We start from the raw sequence: 10,690 nt of genomic DNA, 5'->3' as shown, positions 1-10,690 counted from the left end.
GTTAAAAATAGTTTGGTTATGGAACGAGGTCCAAAATTTATGTAAAATAACCTACCTTTCGTGTTTTGCAAGAGATGTGCACAATAATTCCTTCTCTGTCCCATGGTTAAAGGAAACGAAATAATGACGTAAATAACAAATTAAACTGAAATATGACATATCTAATGAAAATATACTGGATGCGATGATATTCAAGAATTCATATTCCACAAAACATGGAATTAAAATGTTTTAAGATAACTTGATGGCCAAAGAGACTCCTTATCGGTTTAGCTAAAAGTTATGCAAGGATACACAGATAAGAAATCACAGGAGGTATTTAAGCCAGACACAAATACATAGATGACGAATTACGTTATCAGCTGGCCTTGTTAAAGTGATCATACCTATTTAACGGTACGTTGACGATAAACCAATAATGTATCAATAATAAACGATGCTTCCTAAGGGGTTTTAAAAAACAAAGTACATCATCAATTATTTAGTACATTTCATCATTTCCTGAAATTATGGTAATTATACAGCAACAAAATAACAGAAGTTAAATACTGCGAACATAATAGCCTTCTTGTTATATCACCCCTGAATTATCTCTTAACCATAAACCTAAGGATCCCTTTTATGGGACTCCTGCAGCTTTGAGGCTGCGTCCCAAATACACACAAGAGCATAATGGACTCTGAAGCGAGATGTTCCTTGACGAGAATGTATTCCTCTTCGTCTATTGACGTTAATAAGTCTCATCAGTGAATTTTACTTACAGAGTCCGGTAACAGCAACTAATGAATAACAATAATAATGATAACAATAATAAAGATGTATTTCGTTACTTACTGTGTTGAGCCCTGGTACTCTTGCTAAGTCCCAGATATGAAACTTTTAACACAATTCTATATACACTGTTATACACTCGGTAATCATTTCATGTCAGCTCTCGCAGTTGGAATCATGCTTCATGCTCTGGATGGGTAATAATCCCTAGGCTGACGGTCGTAGGATGAAAAATAAAGTGATTCTCAAAGAACCGCCTTTCAGATTCCAGGGTCGTGCTCCTTCGAAGTGCTCCGTTGTTGGAACCTTCGTGACAAACTCAGTCTCTGATTTTATTTACGTCCCATAAAATCTTTAATGTCACAAACTTTAAAGAAAATCAAGCTTTGTTTAAGAAAGCAAGATTTTTTTCTCGAAAGAACGCGTACATTTGGTGGAATACACAAATTTTTAAACATTTTACGAGGACGTATTGGCAGTTTCAAAATTCTAGTCTTACCGCCAAAACGTCGAGAAGTCTCCTGTTTATGAGTGACATTTTCGTAACCTTATATCCTCATTAAGTTTGTTATATCATGGCAGATGCCTCGTAATTTATATCAAATTGATATCCGTAAGTACTGCTGCTGGCTTTCTATATGTATTTTCCTGCTCATTTGTATTTGTTATTCCATGGTAGAGAACTCGTTGATTTTGAATATTGAATCAGTATGGTGATACTATGACGTAATGAATATAGATTATATTTTTCCATATTGAAGATATTAGTGATATTAGATAATGAACATGCTAAACGCTATTTGTTTGAATGTTTTACCTTTGCTACTGATGAATGATAATTTTAGTGGAAAGTATTTATCAAATCCATAAAGAATACGTGCATTATTCTGTCATTAAATGTCAGTAGCTATAAAGGATTATTGAATCAAGAATCCTTAATCATCATTTATCAGAGATTATTCGTGATTTTCATAGATTACTGTAGGATCTACAGAATGCAATAATATCATTAGTGTGCTAATTAGATCCCTATTTCAGGGCAGTTTCCTGTTTGTGTAATGGTGGCCGCACACACACACGCACACACACACACACACACACACACACACACACACACTATATATATATATATATATATATATATATATATATATATATATATATATATATAATATAGGTAAGCAGGGTAGCAGGTCAGGGCGTGGTAAAGGCTGTGCTTTGGGCTGGATATTTCCCCACCGATGTAAAGTCTTGGTAATATATTCATCCGCAGTCCGGACGACGCCCAACTTATCCGAATGGCTAGGGAAGCCGAGACGATTATGCCGTCTACCTTCCCATAATAAACCCCATGACAACAATGGGTTTAGAGCCAAGACGGCAGGGGAGGACACCACCCAATACCAACAGACGAGAGATAGAATCGAAGATGGACGTTAAGTTGCGGGAGTTAAATAGGCGAAAGAAACCTTTCGGCAGGGTACCATTATGTAAACACTGAGAGTGTTATTCAGGATTTATTATCATGTTGCTTTATTTTTTGAGAGAAAATTTGTCTACAGCAGACTAGTTACTTGGTGATTTTTATGGATATCTGATTTACATAAGAATTTTACAACGGCCTTATGAGACCTTGTTGTCATCTGGAGGATTGTAGCTGGGTAATTTTTGTTTATCACTTGTCATTTATTGCTATAACCCTTTGAGCAATAGCGATATATGCAATAATATCGTGTATAGTTCTAGATTTTTTCTTTTTTATCAGGTGTCCAACGTTTTCCGTTTGATGGTTATGACTTTACGGTCGACTGTGTAGTTGATAGGCTTTAGACCCAAATAACAAACCAGCCGGGGAACACGACCCTTGAGCAAGGCGGTACGACATTTGGTTTTAATGGCCTTGTCTCGTCACAAACCAGGCCAACACATTAAAGGGTCGAACCATCGTCCTTATGTGAATGGTTAACCTTGATTTGCTCCTCTCTATCAGTCTCCATTTTCATACTTGCTTTCCGTTGTTCTCTTTCCATATATCATGATTCCATAAATCCTCCTCCTCACTGTTAATCGTCAATTATCTATACGCCATTTTTCCAAGCTTTTCATACCGTTACCATCTACTCTCTTCCCGTAACACACAAATAACAGCTATATGTCAATGGTGACGTTATACAAAAATCTAAAGAGGTCATAAAATAGAAGGGAAAGTTTAAAAGATAAGGAAGACCCGATGATTGTACAACCCTGTACACTACAAATAGGTAATAAACAAGTCATTACACACTCACACACGCACACACGCACTTTCCCCAACTACCTATATGTATAGTTTATACTGTAGGCCTCGTTGGTTACTGTAATTTCCGCTTCTCGTTAGGTGTTCACCGGAGCCCACCAACCACGCCCTGCCTGTGTTTGTTTTGATGATTACTGTAGCATAGATTCATTCGGGCATTGTCTATATCCTGTGCCTTTCTGCCTGTGTAGCTCGAGTTTCCAACGGCATTATGTGATTACTATTTTGTGTGTTACAGGCATAGAGTTTTACACTCGTGTTGCCTCGTCTCTTAACCTTGTATATATGTAAGCATGCCTTAACTCCTGTGTTTGTGTATACACACACATGCATATACACACATAAACAGACACATTTATCGACCAACTCCGAGGGGAGGGCCTACGCTTGGGTCGAGTGTAGGTCGACTGCTGTTCTAAGGATGGAACCCATGCGGGCCCGACCGCTTCCAAAAAATATTCGACCTTTCCCGCACAAATGTTCGACCCTCCTTCCCACGCAATAATAGACATCTACCTAAAATTCTATCGCTGCCGCACCATGCAATTATCTAATAATCTTGAAACATTAAGTGATTATCAGGGCTAATGGGATCACTCAAGCGTTTGATTGACCTTAACAATCTTATCTTAATTCCTCTGGTAGTATAACCTGTCCAAGCCTTATCAACCTTTCAACAGAAACAGCTGGTGTGTGGCAATAGCTGCACACTGGAACAGTGGAACACTAACCGGATCATGGGACACCGGAACATTAGCTGGACGTTGCAACATCTCTGTGGTAAAAGCTGAACAGGTGAATGAGTGGAACATTAGTAGGAAAAGGGACAGCGGAACAATAGATGGACAGTGGAACATTAGCTGGACAATGGGACGAGCAATAGGTGGCTAGTAGAACAATACCTTTGAGTGATGAAAGCTGGTTAGTGGAATAATGGAACAATAGCTGGATACTGGAATGATACCTCTGAGTTATATAAAAACTAGATGGTAGAATTGTTGTTACAACTGGATAGTGGAACAATACCTCTGACGAATGTGGGGTACCATGAACGATGGAACAATATGTTGAACAGTGGTAACTGGAACGTCTAAGAGTCTGATGATACCAAGTATAATCAGAACAAACCTTTGTTCCATTTCTAAGGTCATAAATGTTGACCATCTGCCCTACGGATCTTTCCCCTGTGGGTCCTTGACTGATAACAACAATATCTGGCTTATCGCTGGAGCCTAATGAGAAAATAATGAAGTTACGGTTCTTTGTTTAAAGCTCACGAGAGAGAGAGAGAGAGAGAGAGAGAGAGAGAGAGAGAGAGAGAGAGAGAGAGAGAGAGAGAGATTACATGTGATGACAGAAAGTAGAATAGATTTCTCCCAAACAATGAAATCCGTTGACAATACCAAGGAATATTACCTCGCAAAGAGATCGATCCTTGAATACAACACTAAAGTCGATATATAACTGGACGATATGATTGGAAAATGAAAATGAAAGTTTTCTAGTTTTTCTGAAAGCAAAACTCAAGCAAATGTCTTTGAGAGCTTATGTAAAAAATATGATACCATGATACAAGAAGATTTAGATGAATTATCAGATCGAATTACAATTGGCAGCTTGGCCAGGAAATTATAATTAAAAGTGATGATAATGATAATAATAATTATGATTGGAATAATCTGCGATATTATTGATGTTCAAAAAGAATCACCCCTCATAGAAAACGGGATAATAATGTTATTTACCTTTGATAAACATCACATGAGCGGGAGAATGAGGGCGAAAAGGACTTCATCCAGACGGGAAATGACGATCGTAACGTAACTAAAATATCTGGTGAAAGAAAGAACAAAGAAAATGTGAGTGACGTGGAAGTGATTTTTTTTCAGTTTTAGGAGAAATTTTGTTACCTGCGCGGGAACTACCGGCCTGCTCTCTCACGGCCAATTGGCAGTTACTTCCGATCAGGACAATCCCAACGAAACTACCCCCCCCACCCCCCCGCTCCGCCCACGTGGTTATGGGGACACGTAATTTGGTAATAGGCCTAGGAAAGGTTTGGTCTTTTACATACATACGTACATACGTACGTAAATGGTTACGTGCAATTATACTTTATCAGTAATTATAACAGGGACAGTGATGATACTAGTTCATAAGACGTATTAGTGAGTAATAGTAGTGGTAGTAATAGTGGTATTATTATCAATATTAGTAGTAGTAGTAGTAGTAGTAGTAGTAGTAGTAGTTGTAGTAGTAGTATACAAGAAGGCAGCGACCTGCCTCTCGTCACCCCACACATCTGGCTGCTGTGGATGGGTCAGCTTGGCTTCACAGCCCCACCAGGTCTGGTCGAAGCGTCCTGTAGGTCGACGCCTCGATCCCCTCTGGCTTATAACACCTTCTTCTTCGTCTTAGGTGGGTGGGTGGGTGAGGGTAGTGGACGGACGACCTCACCCACCGTGAGCGAGGCGGGAGGGAGAAGTCAGTTAACAAGTGACGGAAGGAACCACCAATTAGCCGTGAGAAAATGGTTGCGGTTGTTTCCCGAGGGAATAATTAGACGCGATGGGAATTTCGTTCCAATCCAGATTCGCCATATTTGAAAATATGAAGCAACTCCTTCATGATATCAGTTTTAAGTTCGTGTGTTTATGGTTGGCTTTCTGTTGTTTTTAGATAAATCTCAACACGTCTTATAATCGGTGTAGGTAAGGCTCGCGCAAGAGGCCGGTTTACACAAGACACAGGTGGCCGTTACAAAGAGGGAGATTGCCTTAAGGAAGGACTTAATTAGGATATCATGGCCTCTATCCTTCTCATCCTGTCGTGAGGAAATTATAACTGCCCGTAAATCCTGGCAGTTGTTAATCAACATGCAGTTGTGATTGTGCTTGTATGCTTTCTGAAACGCGGGATGTTATCTTTGTCTTGTCATTTAGTATCAGATACGTATAGTCGTATACGTCTTATGTAGGTTAACACAGTACATTGTCATCCAAAGATGATATTGAACATTTTTTGACTGTTTATAATGGGCGTTTGGCTTATCAGCTCCTAAGATCGTGTAAACTGTCATCGTCAAATTTTAAGGTATACATGTTTCATGCACTATACATACCCCCATTGTATGCATGACTGTTTCCTACACATCTGGATTATTACCAGTATTTACTGTCTTTATTTTCCTTTAACAAAGGAACGAGAATGTTATCTATGACATGATTATAACAGCTACGTGTCATTCCTCACTGGAGCGCGGCTTGGTGGGAATTTAGGAATGGGAATCATGGGGAGGTGGGGGAGGGGGGGATGGGGAAGCAGGGAAGTCCTGAGTATGGAGGGAGGTGGTGAGGGTGGCCAGGTACGAAAATATGGTAATTTGCACCTGGACACTCTCTCTCTCTCTCTCTCTCTCTCTCTCTCTCTCTCTCTCTCTCTCTCTCTCTCTCTCTCTCTCTCTCTCTCTCTCTCTCTCCTCGGTACCTATGAGTGTTTACTCTCTTGCCTTTGGTATCTTATCGAGGTTCCTTCCACACCACAAGACTTGAGGTCCGTCGACTCCCCCTGGGTGGTTCGAAACGGAACGGACCGGATATTGTGAGGTGGGTCGTCCAAGGGTAAACATGGCAGTGGAGAGAGAGAGAGAGAGAGAGAGAGAGAGAGAGAGAGAGAGAGAGAGAGAGAGAGAGAGAGAGAGAGAGAGAGAGAGAGAGAGAGAGATCGTAACTGGAGGTGGAGGTAGGACAAGAAGGGGTGGGGGTAAAAGTTTGATCGAGGATTTGAGGTAGATGTGGATGAACATATGGAGTCGAGATGGATAATGTTGAATGAGAGGTCGATGTGAAAGGTGGTGGAGGAGAGGCGGAAGGTAATGGATAAGGAGTGGATGTAGGTGGTGGATGGTGGTTGTGGAAGGTGGTGGATGCGAGGTGGATGTGTAAGATGGAGGATGAAGATGGTGGTGGATGAGGTTATGTTGGGGTAAGGAAGGATATGGGTGGTGGTGGGAGTGGGTGACGTTTGTGTTGGATCAACAAAGAGCGAGTCCTAGCGGTGGTGATGACACAGTTGGATGAAGGTGGATGACGTGCATGGGGTACACATGGATGAGTGAGGGCTTGGAAAATATGAATGAGTTGCACTGCTGTTGGTGACGCCTCTTTTGCGTTTTTTGCATGCTGTTGTGGGCTTGGATTGCGTCAGACTCTGCGTCATATCTTGCAGACCTGGTATGTTTTGCAGGAAGAAACGTGTGTGTGTGTGTGTGTGTGTGTGTGTGTGTGTGTGTGTTGTTTGGCCAACAGAAAACGAGGAAGGAAGGGAGGGGCCCTCCAATCTCAGCCAAGGCGGGGGAGGGGGGGTGACCACCGATTTGGAGAGAGAGAGAGAGAGAGAGAGAGAGAGAGAGAGAGAGAGAGAGAGAGAGAGAGAGAGAGAGAGAGAATCGTGGAGAAAAAATGTAAATAGAATATAGAACATTCAGAAACCCTCACAGACCCACCGACTGGGAGAAAGCTACTGGAAGACCCACAGACAGACAGACAGACACGGGTGAGATGGGTAGGGTTACAGAGCCAGAAAATGAGACGGAAACAGACAGATAGATAGACAGAGGAATGGACAGGAGGGAGGAATTCCCACACTCTACAACCACCACAGACAATGGGCCATAATAAAGCTGTTCTTGAACAGAAAACGAGATTCGCTTCCAGCCCAACCGACCGCCCTGACCACACACACCTCGGAGCCCCTTCCACCTCACGGCCCTCATAAAGTCTCATAAATTGTCCTCACTAGCCACCATTGCTGTCTTCATACTGCCCCTCATTCACTTGGAACCTGGGTTCTGGAAACTTCCCGGAGATTCATGTGAACGACTAGAAACTTCTGGTTTTCCACTTTTGGGATATTACGTTTTCGTTTATTGGAGACTCATTTTCCTCGTTCGCTGGACACTCATAATTCTCACCCGTCGTCCAAGGTCCTCATTCGCTTGTAATACATGGGCCGTTTTCTATCATAACTCACCCTAAAGATAAGGAGAAAAAGAAGACAGAGAAATCTGGTCCCTTGTTAAAGACGCTATCTTACTTATCTTGTTCGAATCTTTGAAGATGCTGTAGAACTGATAACTCGCCTGCGTCTTGTGAACCAGAATAACCTCAATCACTACAGAGGATCGAAGAAGATTCGAAGATGATGATTTGTACAGTGTAATGGATTCGAAGATGATTTGAACAGTGTAATGGATTCGAAGATGATGATTTGTACAGTGTAATGGATTCGAAGATGATTTGAACAGTGTAATGGATTCGAAGATGATGATTTGTACAGTGTAATGTATTCGAAGATGATTTGAACAGTGTAATGGATTCGAAGATGATGATTTGTACAGTGTAATGTATTCGAAGATGATTTGAACAGTGTAATGGATTCGAAGATGATGACTTGTACAGTGTAATGGATTCGAAGATGATTTGAACAGTGTAATGGATTCGAAGATGATGATTTGTACAGTGTAATGTATTCGAAGATGATTTGAACAGTGTAATGGATTCCTCCATGACTAAAGATAACTTCTACAGGATCAGTCGAATGTTTGCCCCCTCCCAAAGTTTTTCTAGGCTAGGTTAGGTCAACCATATATCCTTTGTTGTTGTCGAAGGCGACCGCCGTACTCATGACTGACTCAAGCATAGAGATAACCTTGCCTTTCTGTCCGTCAAGGCTAGGATAACTTTCCCTTTGCCTAAGTGACTTACTGGTAAAGATAACCTTCCTTCTACCTCGCTGTTTGGGTATGGTAACCACGTCAAGCGCCTTAGGTTATAAATGCATTAGCGGTGAGACTTGGCTTCAAGAAGCCATCAAGCACTGACAATGGGGAAACATTTGCTTTCAAGATAATATCGAGTACTCTTGGCCTCCCACAGGCGCAGCAGGGAGGGGGTGATCGTTGGGTGGGGGGAGGCTATGTACGTACGAGGCGGGGGGGGCGCTAGTGAGATGGTGGAGGTAACTGGGGTTATCTGATCTGTCCTCCTCGCTCCGTAGATTACAGCCTTTTAAGTCGCGTTCACCACAGCTAAAAGTCACTCCTAATCGTAGCTGTGGAGCTTAAGCTATAGTCCGTTATCCTTGCTAACGCTATGTGATCAGCACCAAAGCTAGTTTATTAGTGTCACCAACTGCTGAATGATCTGTGCACATACAGTATTTTCACTATGAAAACTACGACGCTTGTACTCCTAGTGAATCGTGAACACCACAGCTAACCATCGATATATATATATATATATATATATATATATATATATATATATATATATATATATATATATATATATATATATATAATGAAGAGAATAATTACTGAGGTGGTGAAGGAGGAGGGGGTGGGGGACCCACTGGTGGAGTTTGAGGCTAGTGGAGTACCACACAGTAGCGAGCATCAGGTGGGAGGTGGAATGTTAATGGTGCTCTCAGTGGTCAGATGTGTGGTGATTATCTCCCTAGCTATCTCGTCTGACACACCACCTCACTCCCCACCACAACCACCGTCAGGGCAACACCGGCCACTGTCAACAACACTTAACAACTCCCAGTGTCAGTGTCTTCCACTGGAGAGTATATATACCTAATGTCTAGACTTGCTGCAAAGTCTCTTTCCTCAACCAGGCAACTTGGCCAAGACAGACTAGTCTCCCTAATTTAGCCATCGTCACCATCCTCCAGCAATCAGTCTCCCCAAGCCACTCTGGGTGGCTACCCGCGTTTCATCCTCTGACGTCTTTATAGCTACCCTTCTCCTGCTATGGTCGGAGTTAGTGGTTGTGTTTTATAGCAGGTCTTTTAACTTGTTATACAGACTCAAGAGACCCGGGAATAGCCTTTTCTATGGGCAACACTTGAGGGTTTGTTAAGATCTTTAGTGTTAAAGTGGGAGTTGCCGGATTTTGGGTCAGGCCAGTGAACATGTTCGGGGGTTTTTATTTTCTTCTGGAAAATAGAAAATAAAGGGCTGAAAGTGAATTAGGCAAACCAGTCAAAAGGATTTAGAAAATGTTTTGGTGTTGGAGAGCAATTCTTTATTTCTAAGAACAGCGAGTGATTTATCATTAGGTTTTTAGACGAATTTAGAATGCTAATTGTAGCCCACTGAAAAAATGAAATTCCCGAAGACTTTCCAAAGTAGCAGTAAATGACTTGATTAAATCTTTAAGATTATTTAAGTGAATTTAATATACACACACGTACACTCATACGAAAATGTCAGGCTGGTTTAACAGACGATTCTGTTAAAGGAGCCATATGTATGGAAATCACATCCCCCTCACTAAGGATGCTGTCTGTGTAGCTCTGAAAAGTACACCAGCTACATGTAAACTGCAGTTCAAAGTACAAATAATAATAGAAATTATGATAATAATGATTATGTTAATGATAGAATAATAATAATAATAATAATAATAATAATAATAATAACAATAATAATAATAATGATAATAATAATAATAATGATAATAATAATAATAATAATAATAATAATAATAATAATAATAATAATGATAATAATAATAATGATAATGATAATAATAATAATAATAATAATAATAATAA

This window comes from Panulirus ornatus, chromosome 11, assembly GCF_036320965.1.
Source record: "Panulirus ornatus isolate Po-2019 chromosome 11, ASM3632096v1, whole genome shotgun sequence".
In the NCBI taxonomy this organism is placed as follows: Eukaryota; Metazoa; Arthropoda; class Malacostraca; order Decapoda; family Palinuridae; genus Panulirus; species Panulirus ornatus.
This window is presented reverse-complemented; position numbering follows the sequence as displayed.